The 26,104-nt window shown below is 38.5% G+C and overlaps 1 non-coding gene and 1 pseudogene across 1 annotated transcript; one reads left to right on the top strand and one right to left on the bottom strand.

Moving 5' to 3' along the window:
* Positions 1-26,104, top strand: part of LOC120577002 (uncharacterized) — a 148,233-nt pseudogene that overhangs the window by 6,771 nt on the left and 115,358 nt on the right.
* Positions 6,190-6,296, bottom strand: LOC112416826 (small nucleolar RNA R71). The gene has a single exon (XR_003007341.2). It is a non-coding gene; the product is annotated as a small nucleolar RNA R71 (small nucleolar RNA).

The raw sequence follows: 26,104 nt of genomic DNA, 5'->3' as shown, positions 1-26,104 counted from the left end.
TTTCTGAAGAAAAAGGATCCTTCATGGTTAATGGGCAAAGGCTTAAAATCTATAATACCGGAGAAGTAAATGAAGTAGTGGCTGATTTCACTCTGAGTGACCCACCTTAAGGATTTTTATCCTTATTTTTGTCAAGCTAGTGACAATAAAAGAGCGCTTCGTGGGAGGCAACCCACTAATTTAATTGCTTTCTTTGTTTTCTGTTATATTTTTTGTTTTGTAGGTAACTGTCCGAGATTGACTAGGAAACGCAAGAAAAATCAAAGTTACAAGAACCAGAAAGGTGGCACGGCCCGTGCTTAAGTTGGCACGGCCGTGCCAGGAATCACAACACCACCTTAACCAAAATTGGCAGAATGATGGCACGGCCCGTGCTAAGGTTGGCACGGCCGTGCCAACCTGACAGGCCTCCGGGGTTCAAAGTTTTTGGCAAATTGTGAGCTTTCCGCATCCTTTCTCACTTTTTCCTTGTTTCTTTCGTTTTTTTTTTAAAATCATTGAGGACAATGCTTCTCCTAAGTGTGGGGGGAGCCTAATAAAGTGTCTTTAGTCGTAGTGTTTCCAAACTCCCTTGAACTTTATTTTTTTGTTGTGTTTTATTGTAAAAGGCATGAATAAGCAGCTTGTTTTTATTGTTTTATTATGACATAATTTTTTGTTGTCTCTTCAATGGTCGTTTCTTGTACATGAAAGTGATTTCTTGTGTTATAAGTATTCTTGCTATACGCACATCAAGTTTTATTGTGAAACTAATTCTCCAATGAGAAAAACACCTAGTTGCAATCCTTGAGTACTGTATGAATAGGTATTTTAAGGAACACGTTCTAACTTTAATGGTAACCTGGACCCTTAAAAATCTTCAGAGTAAAAGTAGTATAAGTTTATGTGGGAATAATTCTAATGTGATGAAATGTGTAAACCGAAATGGGGCGGAAGGATATCACCACACGTGGAGGAAAGGATACCCTCTCACTAACTTCCTAAATGTGGTGATGACTTCTCAAATAAATTGTGCTCGAATTAAACCCTCTAAAAAGAGGAACTTCCTAAGTGAAGTAAACAAGTTGTAGCACTACTTAGGGTGATCATAGAAACTTGGAGGAAAGAATACCCCCTCACGGACTTCCAATGTGAAATGATAGCCCCTAGGCATCTACAAGCCCCCAAATGTATAAATTCATCAAGTCTATCTTAACTCTCCCACTTCTCTTATATGAAATGAAGAAAAGATTTTTCTCGGTAATTTTAGTGTTAAGGTTAGAACCTGTTCCTCATAATATCTATCTTATACAGGAGCAAGAAAAGGGTTGGACTACACACACACACTCACTTGAAATTTGTTGTCGGGTTGAATAAGTTTACAAGGAATGCTTGAAGTTGTGATTAGTGTACATTGAAATGAAACCTCGAGGGAGACATAAGCTTTTATTTAAAGTGTCATATATTAGTCCTTTTGTTGCTGCCATGTCTATGCCTTTTTGCTTGAGGACAAGCAAAGATTCAAGTGTGGGGAAGTTTGATGAGTCATTTATTGACTATTTTAAATAACATAATTAGCAACATATATTCAATAATAATGTTCATACTTCTTCAACTTTAATAACACTTACTATTTCAACCAACAGTGACGACAACAACTCAATCAACAACAACCACAATTACTCACTCAACAACAACGACAACAACTCACTCAACAACAACGACAACAACTCACTCAATGTAACGCCCTCTTTGAATTATTTAATTATTTAATCGAGTCTAGAATTTATTAAGATGAGTTTATATTATATTTATATGATATATGTGTGATTTAAGGGGTTTATATGATTGAGATGATTTTTATGTGATTTATGAGGAGTTGTGACTTATTTTATTGTTTAATAAAATAAGATTTGAAAATAAAATAAATATTGAGTTTAGGGGTTGTTTTGAGATTTTAGAGAGTTTTGGGGGAGAAAGAGAAATAACATAAGATAGTTGGAGGATATATAAATAGGAAAACCTAGTTTAGAAAAAACATAACGTACTATCAATTTTGGAAAAAGGGAGAAAAAGCCAAGAGAAGGGAGAGAGACCAAAAGCTGCGATTTTCACATTCTAAGGTAAGGGTGAGACTAACTTTGCAATTCTATTAAGTTTGTGATTCAATGGTTAGGTTTAACATGATGTAGGATGAGTTTTTGAGGAATTGAAAAGTAGGTTAAAATTGTAGAATTAATGATTAAACGGTGGAAACTTATTAGATTGATGTAGAAACTGTTCTTGGACCTTAGATAATGTGTATGAAGAATTTTGGAATCAATGTTAGGCTTAAAACCATGAGAATTAGAGATTTTTATGAAAAATTGTACTTCTGCCCGTAGCAACATTCATCGCTCGCCGCCCGAGCTATGATCCTCGCCTCGCGAGTGATGAACTTCATCGCTCGCCACGCGAGCAACCTTTCCCCGCCTCGCGAGTTGCACGTCACAGCTAGCCATAGCCAGCAGATGAACTCGCCTAGCGAGCTTTACCAGAGAGCTTGCAAGATTTCGTGATTTTGACTTTTGAGTTGATCCTTAGATGCTTTTGAGTGCCTGAACATGTCTAATAATGATTAGGAAAGAATGTAGAATGAGATTGAACCTGAAAAGATTTTAGAATGAACTTTTGGAATTCTGACCTGAACTCGCCACGGCGAGCAGAGGCTCTCGCCTCGCGAGTGACCCAGAAACAGAGTGCCTTGTTAGGATTTTGCGATCTATGTCGCACAAGTTGCTAAGAGCTGAACCTTGGGGTAGTATTGAGACTTAATGATGATGTAAATTATAATCTGTGAAGCTGTTTAAGATGTGTTGATGTTGATTATGATGTGATATAATGTTATACGCATTACTTGAATTATGATTGTATATTTGAGATGTTGTTGAATTGCATTGGATATTATTATGTCATGCTGTTTTTGTATACTACCTGTGTTGCTGTTGTTTTTTAACTAAGCTACATGAGTCGGTCTAAGTTGATGAAGATGATGATGTTCCAAATTATTGGATTATATAAGAGGTTGTCGATTTAAGATGTTTAAGAGGTCGAGTCCATGCATTAGCATTTCATTGTTGGGGGCTTGATGCCCTGGAACCTTTGCTCAACACGTTGGAGCTTTAGCTCAATAGCGATGGGGGCTTGATGCCCTGGAAGTATATTCATACTCAAATAGCGATGGGGGCTTCATGCCCTGGATTCGTACCACAGGCATATAAGAGTTCTAAGTTGCATAGTCGCATTTGTCGAGTCAAAGATGATAAATTGCCAAGTTGTTGAAGTTGTGATTCTTTATATGAATTGTTAACGAAGTGATTTATGATATATTATTATCTATGATGAATATTATGATGATTTTATGTTGTTAAATATAATTGTTGAATTATTATATGCTTAATATTATTGTTTTGTGAAATCTCACCCCTTCTGCTTGGAAATGTTGCTCTTCATATGAGTAACTTGCAGGTGATCAAGTTTAAGTAGCTGGTATTGCTGTCGTGAGTGGCCTTTCCTCACTGAGTCCTTAGGTTGCTCTGATACGTAACGAGATGCGATCTTTTGTGGCTATTTTCCATTTCTTTACGTATTGACTATGATATTTATGATTAAGATGTTTGACTGAATTCTTTTGAGATGTATTTATGAGGCCTGCGTGCCAATACTTATCCATGATGTTGAATTTAATTCCGCTGCTAATAAGTTGATGATTTATGTTGACGAGGATAATTAGTTAATTATCTCATTTATGATTTTAAGAAATGTGATATCCCGTTTATGTGATGTTTTACTCTGATAATATGTTTGAAATTTTTAAGTTGGGAAAACGGGGTGTTACAATTGGTATCAGAGCAGGTCGGTCTGTCTGGCCAATTAGATGAGTCGTGTCGAGTTTTAGTAATATTTGTATTACTATCTTATTTTGATGTTGCTTGTTGTAGAGACTAAGAGATGGCTGGAAGAAACGATGCTGCGATTACTACTGCACTAGAAGCTGTAGCTCAAGCTGTGGGACATCAGCCTGCTGTAAATGCTGGTGCAAGTGCTGAAGCGAGGATGCTAGAGACCTTTCTGAGGAATCATCCTCCTACTTTTAAGGGAAGATATGACCCTGATGGAGCTCAGACGTGGCTCAAAGAGATTGAGAGAGTGTTCCGCGTGATGCAATGTTCAGAGGTTCAGAAGGTGCGTTTTGGTACGCACATGCTAGCTGAGGAAGCCGATGATTGGTGGATTAGTCTTCTGCCTACTTTAGAGCAAGATGGTGTTGTTGTGACTTGGGCTGTGTTTAGGAGGGAGTTCCAAAACAGATACTTTCCGGAAGATGTTCGCGGGAAGAAGGAGATTGAGTTCCTTGAGCTGAAGCAAGGAAACATGTTAGTGACAGAGTATGCTGCCAAGTTTGTGGAGTTGGCAAAGTTTTATCCGCATTATACTGCAGAGACTGCTGAGATCAAGAGAGCGATTGGTTACCAGAAGATTGATGAGTCATTTATTGACTATTTTAATATGCTTTTTAGTTTAGTTTTATTTAGATTTTATTTGATTTTATATTAGTATTATTTCCTTTTTAGGATAGTTTACTTTAAATTGCATTTTATTATATTTCAGGAAAGAATATTCGATGGATTGAATCTTGGAGCAAAAGAAAGGGACTTGGAGCTGATTGGATGCAAAAATATGAAGATTGAGAGACAAAAATATGTCTCCCACAAGTCAGAAGCTTGGCACGGCCGTGCCACCCTCCAGAGTCACTTTTGCTGCTTTTGCTTAGATTTTAAGCTACTCTATTTTTAGCCCAAATGTAATAGCTTAGATTTTAAGTCGATCGAATGCTATAAATAGAGTAGCCATCCATCACAAATATTCATCTTTACTTGGAATTCAATAAGTGACAATTGCTTTTCTAATTAAAGTTCTTTTCTTTTCCTTTATTTTCTTGTCATTACTTTTATGCTTTCTCTCTTCTCCCCCATGTCTACGATGAACATGAGTGAGTAGACTTCTCCTTGTCTTGGGATTGTTGGATAAGTCTAAATGACATAATCCTAATCAAACCAAGCTCTAAGCCTTAATCTTATGTAACCTTAATTTCTTATCTGAATTCACCGTCTTAACATGGATCAACCATTATCAAACTGTGGAAACAAAAGTGGAGGGTTTCATAATTGTTTATCCATTATTCCAAATATCAATTCATAAAACGAAAGTGGAGCTTTGATATTCGAACAAGTGAATTCAGACAGGGATTGCAAAGTCAGCGAAATAGGCCTTGCAATCTTTGAGACATATAGTTTCGATCTTCAAGGGAACTAATAACAATCAAGTCAGCGAAATAGGCTTGGTTGTTAGAGGAACCAAAATCTAATAGTAATCAAGTCAGCGAAATAGGCTTGGTTGCTAGAGGAACATAAGAGAAACTGTCTTGAGAAATTAGGTCTAACATAACATTATAAGCTTATAGTTTTGGTTTGAGAAGGACTTGTCATTTAGAGGAAACCAACGATCCCAAGGCTCTTTTTATTATTATTATCTTTCAAACGCTTGAAAACCCCCAACTTACAATTCTCTTCTCTCTTCTAATCATCTCTAAAAAGTTAATTGAATTGAACTACTCCCTGTCGGAACGATACTCTTTTATACTACTTCGGTAAGACCGTGCGCTTGCGGTTTTATCTCATCAAGTTTTTGGCGCCGCTGCCGGGGAGTAAACTAATTTGATTAACTCTTTCTTTGTGATTAGAACTCTTCTTTCTTTCTTTTCCTACACTTGACTTCTTGGGTAGCATAAAAATAATAGATAACATGGCTGAGGAACGCACTCTTAAGGAGTATTCGATCCCTTCTTCGGATGAGCCATGCACTATTATAGTTTACCCAACTGTTGAAGGTAGAAACTTCAAAATAAAACCTGCGCTACTAATTCTGGTACAACAAAACCAGTTTTCTGGATCACCCTCTGAAGATCCAAATCTACATATCTCAAACTTTTGGAGACTTAGTGTAACTTGCAAAAACGACCAAGAAGCCGTTAGGCTACATCTCTTTCCTTTTTCTCTAAAAGATAGGGCCAGCAATTGGTTCAATTCTTTAAAGCCCGGTTCCATCACCTCATGGGACCAACTGAGACGAGAATTCCTTTGCCGCTTCTTTCCCCCATCAAAGACCGCCCAACTTAGGGGAAAGCTTTACCAATTTACTCAAAAAAACGGGGAATCTCTTTTCGATGTGTGGGAGCGTTTTAAAGAAATACTTAGACGTTGTCCCCACCACGGTTTGGAGAAATGGTTAATCATCCACACCTTTTATAACGGTCTAACATCTAACACTAAATTAACAGTTGATGCAGCTGCAGGTGGTGCCCTAATGAACAATGATTTCACAACAGCTTATGCCTTAATTGAGGACATGGCTCTAAACCTTTTTCAATGGACGGAAGAAAAAGCAATCATCAATCCTTCACCCTCTAAAAAAGAGGCAGGTATGGACGAAACCTCTTCCTTTGACTATCTATCTACCAGGGTGAATGCATTATCTCAAAGACTTGATCGCATGAGTACTTGTGTTATCACACCTACCTTCTCACCTCCATGTGAAGCATGTGGCCTATCTAGTCACTCTAGCATCGATTGCAAACCAAGTAGTATTGAGCAGTTAAACTTTGTTCAGAATGGCCAAAGAGTTGTTCAAAAATCTCACATTGAACTTTTAATGGAAAACTATTTTCTTAAACAATCCGAACAGCTCCAAGAGCTTAAGGACCAAACTAGACTTTTGAACAACTCTCTTGCTACTCTCACAACAAAGATAGACTCCATCTCCTCTCACAACAAAACCTCTGAAACTCAGATCCCAAGTAGTTCATAAGGTTGACCACCCCAACAAAATGAATGCTGTTACACTTAGGAGTGGCAAGCCACTCGAAGACCCCGTAAGGAGAGCCAAATCCAATGACAGTGAGAAAGAGATCTGCGAACCACCATCTAGGGAAACTAGGGCAGAAAGAGAAGAACCACGAGTTGAGGAAAACAAACCACCTCCCTTTAAGCCGAAAATTCCTTTCCCACAAAGGTTTGCCAAATCTAAGCTAGATGAGCAATTTAAAAAGTTCATAGAGATGATGAACAAAATATACATTGATGTGCCTTTCACCGAAGTCTTAACCCAAATGCCTACCTATGCTAAATTTTTGAAAGAAATCCTTTCTAAAAAGTGAAAAATTGAGGAAGGTGAGACGGTTAACCTTACGGAAGAATGCAGTGCCATCATCCAAAATAAATTGCCACCAAAGCTTAAAGACCCAGGCAGTTTTTCCATACCTTGTGTCATAGGGTCAGAAGTAGTGAAGAAAGCTATGTGTGATCTAGGAGCCAGTGTCAGCCTAATGCCTTTATCCCTTTACGAGAGGTTGGGAATAGGGGAACTTAAATCAACAAGGATGACCCTACAACTAGCGGACCGTTCTGTTAAGTATCCAGCTGGAATCATAGAAGATGTCCCCGTTAAGGTAGGAGAGGTATACATCCCCGCTGATTTTGTTGTAATGGAGATGGACGAAGACAACCAAGTACCAATTCTTTTAGGAAGACCTTTTCTTGCTACCGCAGGAGCCATCATTGATGTAAAAAAGGGTAAGCTTGCTTTTAATGTCGGTAAAGAGACTATTGAATTTGAACTTGCCAAACTAATGAAAAGTCCTTCCATTAAGGACTCTTGTTGCATGATAGATATAATCGACCATTGCGTGAAAGAGTGCTCTTTAGCATCATCTACACATGATGGTTTGGAAGTATGCTTGGTAAACAATGTAGGTACAAAACTGGAAGGGGAGGCAAAAGCTTATGAAGAGCTGTTGAATAGAACTCATCCAATGGAAGGTCTAAGTGTGGAGGAGTTAGTAAAAGAAGAACCAGCACTTCTACCCAAGGAGGCACCGAAAGTAGAACTTAAACCGCTCCCATCAAATCTAAGGTATGAATTCTTGGGCCCTAACTCTACCTATCCTGTTATTGTAAATGCAAGCCTCGATGAAGTAGAAACTGAAAAGTTACTTTATGTCCTCAAGAAGTATCCTAAAGCTATAGGGTACACCATTGACGACATTAAAGGAATAAATCCTTCATTATGCATGCATAGGATACTTCTTGAAGAAGACTATAAACCCTCCATTGAGCATCAAAGAAGGCTAAATCCTAATATGAAAGAAGTTGTGAAAAAAGAAGTTTTAAAACTCCTAGATGCAGGTGTTATTTATCCAATTTCTGATTCCAAATGGGTTAGCCCGGTGCAAGTTGTACCTAAAAAGGGTGGTCTCACAGTTATTAAAAATGATAAAAATGAATCCATTGCCACTAGGACCGTCACCGGTTGGAGAATGTGTATTGATTATAGGAAGCTTAATAAAGCAACCCGTAAAGACCACTTCCCTCTCCCTTTTATAGATCAAATGTTAGAAAGGTTAGCTAAGCATTCACATTTTTGCTACTTACATGGTTATTCCGGATTTTTCCAAATACCCATTCACCCTAATGACCAAGAAAAGACGACTTTTACATGCCCCTTTGGGACCTTTGCCTATAGAAGGATGTCTTTTGGTCTTTGTAATGCCCCTGCTACTTTTCAAAGATGCATGATGTCTATTTTTTCTGACTTTGTTGAAAAAATAATGGAAGTTTTTATGGATGATTTCTCTGTGCATGGATCTAGTTTTAATGATTGTCTGACTAACCTTGAAAAAGTTTTGGAAAGATGTGAACAGGTGAACCTAGTCTTAAATTGGGAGAAATGTCACTTCATGGTAAGAGAAGGAATTGTCCTAGGACACTTGGTCTCTGACAGAGGTATAGAGGTAGATAAAGCAAAAATCGAAATTATTGAAAAAATGCTACCTCCTACCTCAGTCAAAGAAATTAGAAGTTTCCTAGGACATGCAGGGTTCTACCGCCGTTTCATTAAAGATTTTTCATCAATCACTAAACCACTAACAAGCCTCCTTCTTAAGGACGCAGACTTTGTGTTCGATAATGCTTGTTTGCAGGCATTTTGCAGGTTGAAAGAAGCACTAATCACTGCCCCAATCATACAACCACCAGATTGGAGTTTGCCATTTGAAATAATGTGTGACGCAAGTGACTATGCGGTTGGGGCGGTGTTAGGTCAGAGAAAGGAAAAAAAGATGCATGCCATATACTACGCCAATAAGACCCTAGATGGGGCACAGGTAAATTATGCCACAACAGAAAAAGAACTGCTAGCAGTTGTCTACGCCATTGACAAATTTCGGCAATACTTGGTGGGATCAAAAATCATTGTTTACACAGATCACTTAGCCATAAAATACTTGCTAAACAAAAAAGATGCCAAACCGAGATTGATCCGATGGATTTTGCTCCTCCAAGAATTTGACCTTGAAATAAAAGATAAAAAGGGTGTAGAAAATGTTGTCGCTAACCACTTGTCCCGACTTCGGGAGACCAATGAGGATGAGTTACCCTTGGATGATTCCTTCCCGGATGACCAACTCTTCTTATTGGCACAAACTGACGCACCTTGGTATGAAGATTTTGTTAATTTTCTTACAGCAGGAGTGCTACCGCCTGAGTTCAGCTACCAACAAAATAAGAAGTTCTTCAATGATCTCAAGCACTACTATTGGGATGAGCCCTACCTCTACAGAAGAGGCTCAGATGGGATTTTCAGGAGATGCATTCCTGAAAACGAGGTAAGTAGTATTCTAACTCATTGCCACTCCTCTTCTTATGGTGGCCACGCCAGTACACAAAAGACTTCTTTCAAAATTCTACATTCTGGTTTCTGGTGGCCATCACTCTTCAAAGATGTGCATTCCTTTATTTCTAAATGTGACAAATGTCAACGCACCGGTAGTATTACTAAAAGAAATGAAATGCCTTTGAACAACATCCTTGAAGTCGAAATTTTTGATGTTTGGGGTATTGACTTTATGGGACCATTCCTCCTCTTTTGGGAATCAATACATATTGGTAGCAGTTGACTATGTGTCCAAATGGGTTGAAGCCATTGCTCCCCCCACTAATGATACACAAATTGTTATAAAACTGTTTAAAAAAGGCATCTTTCCTAGGTTCGGAGTGCCAAGGGTTGTGATAAGCGATGGAGGGTCTCACTTCATTTCAAGACATTTTGAAAAACTTTTGCAAAAACTTAGAGTGAGGCACAAAATTGCGACACCCTATCACCCCCAAACTAGCGGACAAGTGGAGGTCTCAAATAGACAAATCAAAGCTATCATTGAAAAAACTGTTTCAACCTCTAGGAAAGATTGGTCAAGTAAGCTTGACGATGCCCTTTGGGCCTATCGAACGGCTTATAAAACTCCCATTGGAATGACTCCTTTTAAACTTGTCTATGGGAAATCTTGTTACCTTCCCGTTGAGCTCAAGCATAAGGCCTATTGGGCAATTAGAAACCTCAACTTAGACCCCAATTTAGCCGGTGAAAAAAGAAAGCTTCAATTAAGCGAGCTAGAAGAACTTAGGATAGATGCCTATGAGAATGCCCGCATTTATAAAGAAAGAACTAAGAATTGGCATGACAAGAAAATCGTCAAGAAGCACTTCAAAAGCGGTGACCTTGTGCTACTCTTTAATTCTAGGCTAAAGCTCTTCCCTGGTAAACTAAGGTCACGATGGTCCGGTCCTTTTCAAGTTCGCACAGTCTACCCTTATGGGGCGATTGAAATATTTTCTGAAGAAAAAGGATCCTTCATGGTTAATGGGCAAAGGCTTAAAATCTATAATACCGGAGAAGTAAATGAAGTAGTGGCTGATTTCACTCTGAGTGACCCACCTTAAGGATTTTTATCCTTATTTTTGTCAAGCTAGTGACAATAAAAGAGCGCTTCGTGGGAGGCAACCCACTAATTTAATTGCTTTCTTTGTTTTCTGTTATATTTTTTGTTTTGTAGGTAACTGTCCGAGATTGACTAGGAAACGCAAGAAAAATCAAAGTTACAAGAACCAGAAAGGTGGCACGGCCCGTGCTTAAGTTGGCACGGCCCGTGCTTAAGTTGGCACGGCCGTGCCAGGAATCACAACACCACCTTAACCAAAATTGGCAGAATGATGGCACGGCCCGTGCTAAGGTTGGCACGGCCGTGCCAACCTGACAGGCCTCCGGGGTTCAAAGTTTTTGGCAAATTGTGAGCTTTCCGCATCCTTTCTCACTTTTTCCTTGTTTCTTTCGTTTTTTTTTTAAAATCATTGAGGACAATGCTTCTCCTAAGTGTGGGGGGAGCCTAATAAAGTGTCTTTAGTCGTAGTGTTTCCAAACTCCCTTGAACTTTATTTTTTTGTTGTGTTTTATTGTAAAAGGCATGAATAAGCAGCTTGTTTTTATTGTTTTATTATGACATAATTTTTTGTTGTCTCTTCAATGGTCGTTTCTTGTACATGAAAGTGATTTCTTGTGTTATAAGTATTCTTGCTATACGCACATCAAGTTTTATTGTGAAACTAATTCTCCAATGAGAAAAACACCTAGTTGCAATACTTGAGTACTGTATGAATAGGTATTTTAAGGAACACGTTCTAACTTTAATGGTAACCTGGACCCTTAAAAATCTTCAGAGTAAAAGTAGTATAAGTTTATGTGGGAATAATTCTAATGTGATGAAATGTGTAAACCGAAATGGGGCGGAAGGATATCACCACACGTGGAGGAAAGGATACCCTCTCACTAACTTCCTAAATGTGGTGATGACTTCTCAAATAAATTGTGCTCGAATTAAACCCTCTAAAAAGAGGAACTTCCTAAGTGAAGTAAACAAGTTGTAGCACTACTTAGGGTGATCATAGAAACTTGGAGGAAAGAATACCCCCTCACGGACTTCCAATGTGAAATGATAGCCCCTAGGCATCTACAAGCCCCCAAATGTATAAATTCATCAAGTCTATCTTAACTCTCCCACTTCTCTTATATGAAATGAAGAAAAGATTTTTCTCGGTAATTTTAGTGTTAAGGTTAGAACCTGTTCCTCATAATATCTATCTTATACAGGAGCAAGAAAAGGGTTGGACTACACACACACACTCACTTGAAATTTGTTGTCGGGTTGAATAAGTTTACAAGGAATGCTTGAAGTTGTGATTAGTGTACATTGAAATGAAACCTCGAGGGAGACATAAGCTTTTATTTAAAGTGTCATATATTAGTCCTTTTGTTGCTGCCATGTCTATGCCTTTTTGCTTGAGGACAAGCAAAGATTCAAGTGTGGGGAAGTTTGATGAGTCATTTATTGACTATTTTAAATAACATAATTAGCAACATATATTCAATAATAATGTTCATACTTCTTCAACTTTAATAACACTTACTATTTCAACCAACAGTGACGACAACAACTCAATCAACAACAACCACAATTACTCACTCAACAACAACGACAACAACTCACTCAATGTAACGCCCTCTTTGAATTATTTAATTATTTAATCGAGTCTAGAATTTATTAAGATGAGTTTATATTATATTTATATGATATATGTGTGATTTAAGGGGTTTATATGATTGAGATGATTTTTATGTGATTTATGAGGAGTTGTGACTTATTTTATTGTTTAATAAAATAAGATTTGAAAATAAAATAAATATTGAGTTTAGGGGTTGTTTTGAGATTTTAGAGAGTTTTGGGGGAGAAAGAGAAATAACATAAGATAGTTGGAGGATATATAAATAGGAAAACCTAGTTTAGAAAAAACATAACGTACTATCAATTTTGGAAAAAGGGAGAAAAAGCCAAGAGAAGGGAGAGAGACCAAAAGCTGCGATTTTCACATTCTAAGGTAAGGGTGAGACTAACTTTGCAATTCTATTAAGTTTGTGATTCAATGGTTAGGTTTAACATGATGTAGGATGAGTTTTTGAGGAATTGAAAAGTAGGTTAAAATTGTAGAATTAATGATTAAACGGTGGAAACTTATTAGATTGATGTAGAAACTGTTCTTGGACCTTAGATAATGTGTATGAAGAATTTTGGAATCAATGTTAGGCTTAAAACCATGAGAATTAGAGATTTTTATGAAAAATTGTACTTCTGCCCGTAGCAACATTCATCGCTCGCCGCCCGAGCTATGATCCTCGCCTCGCGAGTGATGAACTTCATCGCTCGCCACGCGAGCAACCTTTCCCCGCCTCGCGAGTTGCACGTCACAGCTAGCCATAGCCAGCAGATGAACTCGCCTAGCGAGCTTTACCAGAGAGCTTGCAAGATTTCGTGATTTTGACTTTTGAGTTGATCCTTAGATGCTTTTGAGTGCCTGAACATGTCTAATAATGATTAGGAAAGAATGTAGAATGAGATTGAACCTGAAAAGATTTTAGAATGAACTTTTGGAATTCTGACCTGAACTCGCCACGGCGAGCAGAGGCTCTCGCCTCGCGAGTGACCCAGAAACAGAGTGCCTTGTTAGGATTTTGCGATCTATGTCGCACAAGTTGCTAAGAGCTGAACCTTGGGGTAGTATTGAGACTTAATGATGATGTAAATTATAATCTGTGAAGCTGTTTAAGATGTGTTGATGTTGATTATGATGTGATATAATGTTATACGCATTACTTGAATTATGATTGTATATTTGAGATGTTGTTGAATTGCATTGGATATTATTATGTCATGCTGTTTTTGTATACTACCTGTGTTGCTGTTGTTTTTTAACTAAGCTACATGAGTCGGTCTAAGTTGATGAAGATGATGATGTTCCAAATTATTGGATTATATAAGAGGTTGTCGATTTAAGATGTTTAAGAGGTCGAGTCCATGCATTAGCATTTCATTGTTGGGGGCTTGATGCCCTGGAACCTTTGCTCAACACGTTGGAGCTTTAGCACAATAGCGATGGGGGCTTGATGCCCTGGAAGTATATTCATACTCAAATAGCGATGGGGGCTTCATGCCCTGGATTCGTACCACAGGCATATAAGAGTTCTAAGTTGCATAGTCGCATTTGTCGAGTCAAAGATGATAAATTGCCAAGTTGTTGAAGTTGTGATTCTTTATATGAATTGTTAACGAAGTGATTTATGATATATTATTATCTATGATGAATATTATGATGATTTTATGTTGTTAAATATAATTGTTGAATTATTATATGCTTAATATTATTGTTTTGTGAAATCTCACCCCTTCTGCTTGGAAATGTTGCTCTTCATATGAGTAACTTGCAGGTGATCAAGTTTAAGTAGCTGGTATTGCTGTCGTGAGTGGCCTTTCCTCACTGAGTCCTTAGGTTGCTCTGATACGTAACGAGATGCGATCTTTTGTGGCTATTTTCCATTTCTTTACGTATTGACTATGATATTTATGATTAAGATGTTTGACTGAATTCTTTTGAGATGTATTTATGAGGCCTGCGTGCCAATACTTATCCATGATGTTGAATTTAATTCCGCTGCTAATAAGTTGATGATTTATGTTGACGAGGATAATTAGTTAATTATCTCATTTATGATTTTAAGAAATGTGATATCCCGTTTATGTGATGTTTTACTCTGATAATATGTTTGAAATTTTTAAGTTGGGAAAACGGGGTGTTACAATTGGTATCAGAGCAGGTCGGTCTGTCTGGCCAATTAGATGAGTCGTGTCGAGTTTTAGTAATATTTGTATTACTATCTTATTTTGATGTTGCTTGTTGTAGAGACTAAGAGATGGCTGGAAGAAACGATGCTGCGATTACTACTGCACTAGAAGCTGTAGCTCAAGCTGTGGGACATCAGCCTGCTGTAAATGCTGGTGCAAGTGCTGAAGCGAGGATGCTAGAGACCTTTCTGAGGAATCATCCTCCTACTTTTAAGGGAAGATATGACCCTGATGGAGCTCAGACGTGGCTCAAAGAGATTGAGAGAGTGTTCCGCGTGATGCAATGTTCAGAGGTTCAGAAGGTGCGTTTTGGTACGCACATGCTAGCTGAGGAAGCCGATGATTGGTGGATTAGTCTTCTGCCTACTTTAGAGCAAGATGGTGTTGTTGTGACTTGGGCTGTGTTTAGGAGGGAGTTCCAAAACAGATACTTTCCGGAAGATGTTCGCGGGAAGAAGGAGATTGAGTTCCTTGAGCTGAAGCAAGGAAACATGTTAGTGACAGAGTATGCTGCCAAGTTTGTGGAGTTGGCAAAGTTTTATCCGCATTATACTGCAGAGACTGCTGAGATCAAGAGAGCGATTGGTTACCAGAAGATTGATGAGTCATTTATTGACTATTTTAATATGCTTTTTAGTTTAGTTTTATTTAGATTTTATTTGATTTTATATTAGTATTATTTCCTTTTTAGGATAGTTTACTTTAAATTGCATTTTATTATATTTCAGGAAAGAATATTCGATGGATTGAATCTTGGAGCAAAAGAAAGGGACTTGGAGCTGATTGGATGCAAAAATATGAAGATTGAGAGACAAAAATATGTCTCCCACAAGTCAGAAGCTTGGCACGGCCGTGCCACCCTCCAGAGTCACTTTTGCTGCTTTTGCTTAGATTTTAAGCTACTCTATTTTTAGCCCAAATGTAATAGCTTAGATTTTAAGTCGATCGAATGCTATAAATAGAGTAGCCATCCATCACAAATATTCATCTTTACTTGGAATTCAATAAGTGACAATTGCTTTTCTAATTAAAGTTCTTTTCTTTTCCTTTATTTTCTTGTCATTACTTTTATGCTTTCTCTCTTCTCCCCCATGTCTACGATGAACATGAGTGAGTAGACTTCTCCTTGTAAGCAAAACCTCTCCGTTTTCAAATCTTTTACATATTTAGATATCCTTTTTTGTTTTAAACGCGAATCTGAACTTATTTTTTGCATGCAAGGCTCGGATCAACGTAGATCTAGAAATTTCTTCACGGTTTTCGAATGAAATTTTTTAGGTTTTCCAGTTTTGAACGAAACTTCTTAAAACTCCATAGATCTACATTGATTTGTCCTCGTTGTTGTTTTTAAGCAAGAAAGATGAAGTTTATGTGTTTACCTGTGGTTTCAATTGGAGATTTTGAGCGAAGATCTTCGGAAACACTTGAACTTGATTCTGTTTGATGATTTGTTGCGTGAATCCAAAAATAAATCGGTTCTGGCTGGTTTGATTCCTTCTTCTTCTTCACCTCTTCCTCTTCACTAATTCTCTATGATCGGTGCTTGAGTTTGCCAATGGCGAATTCGCGCCTTGAATTGCAGAGAATCCGGTTCAATGATGATGATTCTTTGAAGAATCGCTGAGAACTGAACGAATTTAGTTGAAATTGTTGATGAATTGTGATTCTGGAATTCTAGGGTTCATGAATGTTCTTCATGTTCTTGATAGTTTCTGAGTTTTTGATCTAACTGAATGGAGAGAGAAATTGTGATTCTGTTTGTTGAGGTGGCGTGAAATGAATGGATCTGTGTGGATTTGTGTAGTGAATGCACCTTTTATAGGCTGCCATGTGTGATTCTGGACCAATGGGAGAGGAACACCTGTTTTTGGACTTAGGGACCTCCCTGCAAAAAGAAAAAAAATTGAAGGACTGGACTGTAATTTACAAAAAGGACCTAAAAATGCAATTTTAAAAAGTATTGGACTAAAATGCAATTTTAGAAACTGTTCAGGGACTAAAATGCAATTAAAAATAAAATTGGACTAAAATTGGTAATTTGGAAAAAAAACGTAAAGAGAAACCTAGAATAAAATCAACAAAAGGACTAAAATGAACCAAATACGAAAATGAGGTATTTTAAAATACCTCTCTGTCGAAATTTTGACAGGAAAAGACCAAAATGCCCATAGGGACTCAAATGACTTAACCTGACTCAGATGTAATTTTGAAGTGATTTTAAACAGAGATTCAACAATGATTCAACAATGATTTGTACAGACAAGTTAAAAAGACTCAGAGACAGTTACAGGGACTAAAATGGGTTCCACTGCAGGAAATGACCAAAATACCCTTTTGTATGATTTTTTGCAAATGCTTTGAAATAAAATGCAAGAAAACAAAGCAATGATTCAGAGAGTTTTCAGATGACTTGTAACGCAAGAAAAACACTTTGGATAGTTTTATGCAAGAAAATCATGATTGAACATACTTTGAGACAGAGACAGTAAAATATGCAGATGAAAAGAGAGTAAAGGTTCAGAGTAAAACAACAGTAAATTGACAAATATCAGTGTTAGAAAAGAAATTTGAATGTGTATTTTTAGGTCCAAAATCAGGGTATAACAGCTGCCCCTATTTAAGTGTCTTTGTCCGGAGGGTCAAGAGACGGAGTCTTTGGCTTGACGGGACGAAGACACTTAAATATCAACATTTGCACTGTTTTTTGGACGTAAAAATACGCTTGCGCATTTTCAAATATCATGAATGTCGTGCAACATTTGGATTATGAATGCAAGACAAACGAGAGTTGGAACTAACAAAAGATGTCGTATCCATTGCGGGACTGGTAGACATTGGCAAGATAACAGATAACAGGGTAGACAGGAAACTAGAAGCAAATTGACGGGTACAAGCTGCTCTTTGATTGAGCTGGGCACTTGACCGGGAATAAAGGCAGACAGACAGGTGCGAGTTGTTCCTGGATTTGAACTGGTCACTCGACCGGGGACATGGAAAAGTAGACAGGTACGAGTTGTTCTTGGATTCAAACTGGTCACTCGACCGAAAGCAAAGGCAAATAGACAGGTGCGAGCTTGTTCTTGGATGCGAACTGGTTACTCCACCGGAGACATAAACAAACAGAGAGGTGCAAGCTGCTCTTGGATTTGAACTAGCCACTTGACCGAACAGAAACAGATAGACAGGTACAAGCTGTTCTTGGACTTGAACTAGCCACTTGACCGAACAGAAACAAATAGACAGGTACAAGCTGTTCTTGGACTTGAACTAGCCACTTGACCGAACAGAAACAAATTCACTGGGGATTAGTTTTTTGACAAAATATAGATTGAAACTGACTTGACGTCGGTTTGATTTGAAAGGTAGAAATTGACCAATATCATTGGCTCACAAGATTTTGACAGAGAACCTGACATGATTATTGAATTGAGACTGATGCTGATATTGGAAATGCAATATGTATGGATGGTATAACAGTTTTATTAAATGTATGGGCACGTAGTATGCATGATTATGCATGCATGAATGCTTGTAATGCATGACTGTGGGCAGTTTGTAGACACAGTTCCGCAGAGACAGACAAGCCATTGGAGTATTGGGCACGTAGTGGCTCGTGCTATATTACACATTCCTGGAAATCCTTTTTGGAGATAACGTCGTTGGGAGACGTATCGGAACCATGGCTGAGGGCAGGTAGCTATGCAACCTGCTGGGGATAGAATCTCGGAAGACTCTGCTGGGGATAATGCCGTCATCGCCGGGCATTTCAGTGCTGGGTGTACTGTGGATGTTGCATCTGTGGTCAATGCTTTTTGCATGTCATTTTCTCAATTTTTTCATTTTTGTTGCATCCCATTTTTGCCTGGATCGCCCTTTCGGGTTTTCGATCCACCGGGGAAATAAATTCTTTTCCTTGCCCCATTTTTGCCTGAACTGCCCTTTCGGGTTGTCAATCCAGCGGGGTGCTCATTTTTGCCTAAGTCGCCCTTTCGGGTTTTCAACTTAGCGAGCCTATTCATTTTCATGCATTTTCATTATGTTTTTTTTTTCATTCTTGCCATTGACCACAGACTATCCTGGGGAAGAGCCTGCTTGTAACACATATTGAAATAGACATCAACATACACTCGCTCATGCATGTTTCGTTTGAATGTACCCTGTTGCTCAGATTTGCTTTCAAAATAGACAAAAAACTTTTTCAATTTTCAAGATGTTTGTTTCAAGCATTGTCATTATCAAGATAGAAAGAAAATGTTTTTTTTTTTTGTTTTTTTTTTTTTTGTACATAGCTTTGAAAGTAGAAAGAAAGTAGAGTTTCAAACAAAAGCAAAGGCTCAAATTAATGTATAAGAGTGGTGGTCAGCCGAAGGCGTAACTCCACGGATTTACAAAGCTTGGGAAATGGTAATTTTATTGGTTGGTGGTACATTGAACACAGTAACCACTACATTTCCTAGAAACTTTGAATTCGCAAGCACAGAAGCTTCTGATGAAGATTGTCATTAACAGCTGCAGATGCCCCAAGGGGATGGGGGTTGGCCAGATATAGTTACTTGCCTTTTGTTTCAATCTCATTTTTGCATTTGCCACCCTTCCGGGTTTTCGACTCATCGAGACGCTCATTCTTGCCTGAGTTGCGTACAATCTCAGCGAGCTTTTCATATTTGTTTTTTTTTTTTTTGTCCCTTATTTTGCCTGTAACGCCCTCTTTGAATTATTAGATTTATTTAATTATTTAATTGAGTCTAAAATTCATTAAGAAGAGTTTAAAATATATTTATTTGATTATGTGATTTATTAAGTGGCTTATGTTGTTATTTAATAGATTAAGATTTGAAAATAGAAATAAGATTGAGTTGAGAGTTTGTTATGAGATTTTAGAGAGTTTTGGGGGAGAAAGAGAAATAAGATAAAATAGAAAAAGGGTTATAAATAGGAGAAACCTAGTTTAGAAAAAACATAACGTACGATCAATTTTGGAGAAAAGGGAGAAAAAGCCGAGAGGAGGGGGAAGACCTAGGAGTGCTGCGATTTTCATCTATAAGGTAAGGGTGGGACTAACATTCAATAATCTTAAGTCATTGATTCTGAAAATTGGATTTAACATGTTGTAGGTTTTAGTTTTTGAGAATTTGGGAATTAGGGTTAAAAGTGATTATTTGATGATTTTCTAAAATAATGTTTTGGGTCAAGTTTTATGTGGTTTTGAGTCTCTTTTGATGTATATAAATGTTTAGACAAACTTTGACATCAAATTTGGGCATAGGGAAGTTAAAATTGGGATTTTGGGGTGAAAAGTGTGTTTTTCCCGAGTTGCTCTGTGACAGCATGTCTTTGTTTCATGTTCTTGCGTCTTTTTCACACGTTTCTGTTTTGAATTAGCCTTTGGTGTAAACATGAAAGTTGTAGATAATTGTGTTAGCTTTCCAGTGGCGTCGGTTTGACTTGAAAATGAATTTTGGTTTATGAGTTAAGGTCAAATTACTGCACGTAGGTCACAGTGAATTTTTATGAATTTCAGCACAACTTTGTCCGAATTTGAAATGAAAACTGGTATTGATTGGTACAGAATTGGTCTTAGGTGTAAACACGAAAGTTGTAGGTATGAATGTTAGCTTTCTAATGCCGTTGGTTTGACTTCAAAAGGATTTATAGAATTTGAGTTATGGTCAAATTACTGAACGTAGGTCACAGTGAATAATTGATTATGATTGATGAATTAGTATATGTATGTATATGTTTGTGAATACGATATTGTCCATGATTGATGAAGTGTTATATGTATATATGATGTTTTAAGATGTTGATTATTATTTGATGTTGTTATATTGTGATATAATTGTATATGCATTACTTGAATTATATGTGAATAATTGAGACGTTGTTGACTTGCATTTGATATTATTATGTCATGCTGTTTTTGTATACTGTTGTGTTGCTGTTGTTATTTAACTAAGCTGCATGAGTCGGTCTAAGTTGATTAAGATGATGAAGTTCCAAATTATTGGATTATATAAGAGGTTGTTGATTTAAGATATTAAGAGGTCGAGTCCATGCATTAGCATTTCATTGTTGGGGGCTTGATGCCTTGGAGCCTTTGCTCAATTAAGTTGAGGGCTTGATGCCCTGAGAGCCTTTTTACGCTCAAATAAAGTTGAGGGCTTGATGCCCTGGAGCCTATTTACGCTCAAAGATTGGTACCACATGCATGATTAGAAGATTAAGTTGCATAGTCAAGAGGTTAAGTTGTCAAGTTGTCAAGTTATCAAGTTGTCGAGTTGTTAAGTTGTTAAATCATGAAATTGTTTAAAGCTGTGATTCTTTATATGAACTATTGAAGAAGTGAATTATGATATATTATTATCTATGATGAATATTATGATGATTACATGATGTTGTCTATGAGTTGTTAAATATGATTGATGATGCTTATGTTGTGAAATGTAATTGATGAATTATATGCTTAATATTATTATTTGTGAAATCTCACCCCTTCTGTTTGCCCACCATGGGTAACTAACAGGTAACCAAGAATAGTTGATGTCGTGTGAGCTTTCCTTCTTGTGTGTCTTAGGTGCTCTGATACGTAACGGGATGGGAACTTTGTTATTGCTTTTCTATTCCCTACGTATTGTTTTTGAAGATTTATGGCTATGTTTTTAGATTGGATTTTTATGAGACATTTATGAAGAGGCCTTCGTGCCAAAGACTGTTTTAGTTATTGAAATAAATTCCGCTGCGAAGTATTAAAGATCTTGTATTTGAATTTTAAAGGATAAATAATTATTTATTCAGTTTATGATTTTAAGAAAAGAATGTGACATTCCGTTTATGTTGAAAAACTCTGATTATTTATGCGAAATTTTTATGTTGGGAAAACTGGGTGTTACATTGCCTGGACCGCCCTTTCGGATTTTCGATCCACCGGGAAGCGCATTTTTGCCTAGGCCGCCCTTTCGGGTTTTCGACCTACCACGCTGTTCTTTTCATATATCTAGGCAAAGTATTTCTTGACTATATCAGCATTCACAGGATTTGGAATTTCTACACCATCCATGTGTGTAAGAATTAAAGCACCACCGGAGAAAGCCTTCTTGACAACATAAGGACCTTCATAGTTAGGCGTCCACTTGCCCCTTGGGTCGGGTTGCTGGCTTATCCTCCTTTTCAATGCAAGTTCACCTTCCTTGAATTCTCGAGGACGGACTTTCTTGTCAAAGGCAGTCTTCATTCTTGCTTGATATGACTGTCCACGAGCCATGTCATCCATACGTTTTTCCTCAACCAAATTCAACTGATCATACCGGCTTTGGCGCCATTCAGCCTCGGATAACTTTGCTTCCATGATCACACGGAGAGATGGGATCTCCACTTCCAAAGGGAGAACTGCTTCCATACCATATACAAGAGAGAAAGGGGTTGCCCCGGTTGAACTGCGCACTGTAGTACGGTAGCCATGCAGAGCATAGGGCAACATCTCATGCCAATCTTTGTAGGTAGTTACCATTTTCTGGACAATCTTCTTGATATTCTTGTTGGCGGCCTCAACTGCACCATTCATCTGAGGCCTATAAGGAGAAGAGTTATGATGCTCAATTTTGAATTCTTCGCAAAGAGCTTGCACCACATTGTTGTTCAGGTTAGTACCATTGTCGGTAATGATCTTGTTGGGAACACCATATCGACATATGATGTTGTTCCTGATGAACTTGGCTACCACTTGCTTAGTTACATTGGTATAAGATGCCGTTTCAACCCATTTGGTGAAGTAGTCAATTGCCACTAAGATGAAACGATGACCGTTTGAAGCCTTCAGTTCAATTCTTCCAATCATGTCGATGCCCCACATTGAGAACGGCCATGGGGATGAAATAACATTGAGAGCGTGCGGAGGCACATGGATCTTATCAGCATAGATTTGACATTTGTGGCACTTTCTGGCGTGCTGGTAGCAATCATGCTCCATGGTCATCCAGTAGTAACCTGCTCGTAACAACTTCCTTGACATAGTGTGCCCCGTAGCGTGGGTCCCGAAGGTACCGTCATGTACATCATGCATTAACTGCTCTGCTTCGTGTTCATCAACACATCTTAACAATACCATATCGTAGTTTCTCTTGTACAAAATGTCCCCATCTAATAAGAACCTACTAGCCAATCTTCTCAGAGTCTTCTTATCTTTGTTGGAACCACCCGGTGGATACCCACGGCTTAGCAAGAACTGCTTGATATCGTAATACCAGGGTTTATTGTCAACCACATTTTCACCAGTCTGATCGATCACATCCCCAATAGCGAACACATGCGAAGGTCTTTCGAGGCGTTGCACTTTGATTATTGGCACATCATTCCAATGGTTTACTCGAAACATGGAGGATAAAGTAGCGAGAGCATCAGCCATTTGGTTCTCATCCCGAGGGATATGGTGCAATTCGACCTTTGTAAAATATGTCAGCAAACATCTCGCGTAATCACGGTAAGGAATCAACTTGGCATGGTGGGTCTCCCATTCACCCTTTATCTGGTTGATGACAAGTGCAGAATCTCCATAGATGTCGAGGTGTTTGATTCTCATGTCAATTGCTTCCTCGATCCCAAAGATACATGCTTCGTACTCAGCCATATTGTTTGTACATTCGAACAGAATCCGGGAGGTAAAAGGAATATGATGCCCCTGCGGGGATACAATGACTGCCCCGATTCCTTTACCATAAGCATTGACAGCACCATCAAAGACTAATCCCCACTTGTTATTGGGATCTGGACCTTCACCAATCAACGGTTCTTCGCAATCTTTTGATTTCAAATACATGATCTCTTCATCGGGGAAATCGAACTTAGTCGGCTGGTAATCATTAAGAGGTTGGTAGGCAAGATGATCGGCAAGAATGCTACCTTTGATTGCCTTTTGAGTTTTGAACACAATATCATATTCAGACAAGAGCATCTGCCAGCGTGCAATCTTTCCAGTAACAGCAGCTTTCTCAAAGATATACTTTATCGGATCCATTATGGATATCAACCAAGTTGTATGATTCACCAAATAATGATGCAGGCGTTTGGCGGCCCAGGCCAAAGCACAACAAGTCTTTTCAAGCATCGTATACCGAGTTTCACAGTCGGTGAACTTCTTGCTCAGATAGTAGATAGCATGTTCTTTCTTTCCAGTCTCATCTTGTTGACCAAGTACGCATCCCATGGATTCATCAAATACTGCCAAATACATAATCAAAGGCCTTCCTTCCACGGGTGGGACAAGGATAGGTGGTTCCAGCAGGTAATTCTTGATGCTATCTAAAGCTCCTTGGCATTCATCGTTCCATACAATAGGCTGATTCTTCCTGAGTAGCTTGAAGATTGGCCCGCAGGTTGCGGTCATATGAGATATGAATCGGGAGATGTAATTCAATCGTCCGAGGAAACCTCTGACTTGTTTCTCGGTATGTGGAGCTGGCATTTCTCCATGGGGTGATAAAAGACGTCTTTTCTCTATCTTCAGGGGACATTTTGATCTTATTGTAACCGGAAAAACCATCCATGAAGGAGAACACCTTGGACTGAGCAGTATTGTCAACAAGCACATCAATATGAGGTAATGGGAAGTTGTCTTTTGGACTGGCTTTGTTCAGGTCTCTGAAGTCAACACACATCCGGACCTTTCCATCCTTCTTTGGCACAGGTACAATATTGGCAACCCATTCAGGATACTCGACTGTCATGAGAAAACCTGCATCAATCTGCTTTTGAACCTCACTCTTAATCTTGAGAGCCATATCTGGATGAGTCCTTCTCAATTTCTGCCTGACGGGAGGACATTCAGGCTTTGTTGGGATCCGATGCTCCACAATCTTAGGATCTAGACCTGGCATATCTTCATACGACCATGCAAAAATATCCGGGTATTCTCGGAGGAGCTGGATGATCTTCCTTTTAACCCCTTCCTCTAGAGCAGCACCGACCTTGATCTCTCGCTTGTTCTCTTCGGTACCTAGGTTGATAAGTTCAATCTCTTCCTGGTGAGGTTGAATGGCTTTCCTTTCTTGTTCGAGCAGTCGAGTGATCTCATATGGTATATCATCACCTTCCTCATCTTCGGCTTCATACACCGGGAATTCAAAATTCGGAGGAAACGTAGGGTTACTGTGCCCAACGGGTTTACTATGGCTCAATCTGCGTAAAATGGTTGGATGATTTTAGAAAGAGGTTTTTATGCAGATTTTTTTTAAATTAATAAGAAAATACAGATGTTTTGGTTTTTTCTGGCATTACCATTATTTCCAAGAAAAAAAAGCACTAAAAATATAAAAGCCGTGAAAGAAACGACGATTTTTTATTAATAACGGCGATGCCGAAACAAACATGCCCTTACAGAAAATATCACTTTCGCTTCGGGCAAAGCGAGAGGATTGTTATTTTGAAAAACAAAGCACTTAAGCAACAAGACACATTACTCGGAAACATGCATGATTGAAGGAATGTCGATGGCATCCCAATCTCTCGCAATGCCTCTTGGTATAACAAACATAGGCCTAGGACCAAATCCAGTCGCCTTTTCAGTAATTGCATTGACAAACCCAGCACTATGGAAAGTTCCTGTGGAGACACCTGATGTTAGGGAAAATCCGAGACCTTCTTTGTGCATATTCTCGCGGAGTTGTATTAACTTGCCCCAGCCGGCAGCCTGTCCTTCTTGAACAACCTTCTGAGCGTCTTTTAAAGAAGCCATAGCAGCCCCAGTCTTCTTAGGCTCCGTACCTTCAATAGTCAAACCTTGAAAGGCAGTTCCTTCAGCAGATCCAGCTTCAATGCAAGAGAAAGATGACAGTTGGCTAACCAAATATGTCTCTTCTCCATGGACTGTAACAAGCTTCCCATTCTTTACAAACTTTAATTTCTGGTGCAGGGTAGAGGTTACTGCGCCAGCATCATGTATCCATGGTCTTCCCAGGAGACAGCTATAAGAAGCATTGATGTCCATGACCTGGAACGTGATCAGAAAGGTTTCAGGACCGATAGTCATTGGCAGATCTATCTCCCCAAGAACATTCTTACGGGATCCGTCAAAGGCTTTTACCAAAAAAGTACTTCTTCTCAGAGGAGTTTCTCGATAGCTTAACTGATCCAGAGTCGATTTAGGCATCACATTCAGGGATGAGCTAGTGTCCACCAACACGTTTGATAGCATGTCAGACTTGCAATTCACAGAGATATGTAAAGCCAGATTGTGATATTTTCCTACTTCAGGCATCTCATCCTCACTGAACCATAGGTTATTGCAAGCAGTAATGTTCCCTACTATGTCGCCGAATCGATCCACGGTGACCTCATGATCAACATAAGCTTGTTCCAACACTTTCAAGAGAGTATTCCTATGAGCTTCGGAACTTAGGAGTAGTGACAGGACGAATATCTTTGACGGGGTTTGCAGCAGCTGATCTACAATCTTGTAGTCACTTCTCTTGATTA

Source organism: Medicago truncatula, chromosome 7, assembly GCF_003473485.1.
Source record: "Medicago truncatula cultivar Jemalong A17 chromosome 7, MtrunA17r5.0-ANR, whole genome shotgun sequence".
NCBI classification, from domain to species: domain Eukaryota; kingdom Viridiplantae; phylum Streptophyta; class Magnoliopsida; order Fabales; family Fabaceae; genus Medicago; species Medicago truncatula.
Note: the sequence above shows the minus strand (reverse complement) of the source record. Positions and strands in the feature narration are given on the sequence as shown.